The sequence below is a fragment of the Nelumbo nucifera genome, chromosome 5 (genome assembly GCF_055504915.1).
Source record: "Nelumbo nucifera cultivar China Antique chromosome 5, China Antique-T2T, whole genome shotgun sequence".
Taxonomy (NCBI): Eukaryota; Viridiplantae; Streptophyta; class Magnoliopsida; order Proteales; family Nelumbonaceae; genus Nelumbo; species Nelumbo nucifera.
The window spans coordinates 35,818,660-35,821,024 of record NC_142653.1 but is presented as its reverse complement, the minus strand read 5'-3'; positions in this window follow the sequence as shown (position 1 = coordinate 35,821,024).

The following is a 2,365-nucleotide window of genomic DNA, read 5'->3' as shown; positions in this document are numbered from 1 at the left end:
AATGGGAATCAGAATGGGTCATTTCGATTCCAACTATTTGGTTGGGCAGAATCAGAATCCCATTTTCATTTCTACTGGAATGACATTCCCCCATTTGAGAGAATGGCTATTCCCTGTCCTTCCCTTGGGAATGAAATCTCATTCCTGCTAATTCCAATTCCCATTCCCATTTGAACCAAATAGACTATGGGAATGGACCATTCCGGTTCCCATTGTGAACCAAATAGACTCTAAGAGATTCTTGGGTCTCGGATCCTATTGGCTTGAAATATTCTATTCCTAGAATCCAAGGGTTAGAGAATAAGTCAACTTTTTACCCCTTATTGCCCCAAGATTTTCTTCCTTTCAACCAATTGAGGGTTGGCTCGTTGGTGTATTAGCTGGTTTGTTCTAGCATTGACGCAGAATCAAATCTTGCAACTAGCACTTTGGGGAAGAAAACGGGTCAGGGCAAAGTTATTGATTACAAAAAACAAAAGATTTTATTCCCTTCCATCACACTTTTCCACCCTTAAGACTGAGCTTTTTTTTTCGTAAGCACGAAGAAAATGGCTGTTAAGAAAACACTTTGCTTTTAAGGTTTTAGCCCACAAACTCTATTTTTAGAATTCAGCTTTAGATCAAACGATCTCTATACTAAGATATATGAAAATGACAAATTTCTAAAGTTCTTTCTTTTAAAGCTTTTTGCTTTTTAGACTTTCAAGCAATAAAATGGCACCTAAATCTAATCCATTTATTTTCCATTTTATCTTCTCTCTCTCTCTCATATGCTCTTCTATGGGTGTTTCTTGAGTCTCATTAACTGTTGACTCAAGATCTACTATCCACAAGCCTACCCACAAAACACTTCAGCCTCACATCCGGAACATCACCATTATCATTTATTGAAGATGTTCTCAATGTGCAGCTGTGTGTGTGTGTGCATAACTTCTCTGCGGGTTGCATATCTAAGTATTTAATGGTTTGGGTGAATCCAGATTTCCTCATACCCACCTCATAGCACTTGCAGCTGTGCATTGAGAACATCTCCCATGAATGAAAACATACAAGTATATAAGATGTTCCTTATCTTTCTTTTTTTTTAACCAAAGAAAACCTTAGAGAAATGATTGAAACTCAGTTGATGAATGGTTTCTTTATTACTTATTATTGGAACCAAGGTTAGGTTTTCTCCTACTTATTTGGGATGGGTCTACCTTGGCCCAATCCAAATCCATTCAACAACCTATTGACAATTCAAGAAGTGTCTTTTTAACAAGGGATATTATCTAAAAATTCATTGTGGCTTTTTGACATTTCTCTTAAACTTATCATGACTTTTCAAAACCTCTAAATAACCCTTTGCCATTAAGTTTTATTGTCCAAAACTCACCTTCCTTTAGAATGCCATTGGATCATCATTAATAATCATTAATAAAAGTTTTCCACATAAGCATTTAAGTTTTACATGACCAAACTACCCCTGGATGACCTTATTAAATAATTTTTATGATAAGGGGTGTCAACGGTATTCGAAAATCTGATTTCGAATTCAATATTCGACATAATCAAATCGAATTTGGATATTTCGAATATCTAATCGGTCGAATTCAGATATCCTATTTGTACCGAATATATAATTGGATTCGAATTTGGATATGGCTTGATTCGATTCGATAAATATCCGAATTCAACCGATTATTTAATTCTTATATAATATAAAATATTTTATATAATTTATATATAATAATTAAGTTAATAAATAATTTATATATTTATATACTTTATATCAATAAAATATTTATTTTATATATTTATTAATTATCTAAAATAATTAATTAGTCGAATTCGAATTGAATTCGGGTATTGCCTGATCCGATTCGAATTTAATCCATTTACACCCCTAGTTATACTTAATTTGGGCCCACACCAGGCCTAACTCACATATATTTAACATATATATATATATATATATATATTTTAACAAGTTTGACTGACCATTCAGGAGTTGTTTTGTCCGTAAACTAATTAAATGATTTTAAATCTCATGTTGTATTTGATTGTATGCAAAGCAAGAAAAACTAATGATATTCTTGGAATTTATTTGGAAATTTGAAAATATCATGGGTATATTGCAGCGAAATAATTAATAATTTAAAACCCTACCTAGAAAATTTACTTCACCACAAATAAAGTCTCCAGACCAGTGATTTAGATTTGTTGAGATTTCCTACCTTTCCTTTCCAAAGAAAAGACTAAAGAGTATTGATGAAAAACAGACACAGTGATGATAATAGTGAGCGCACTCCCGGTGGATATATTATTCCCTACCTGTTCACCGCTCATTGATTCCAAAAGAGCAGCGCTCATGCGCGATTGGGCA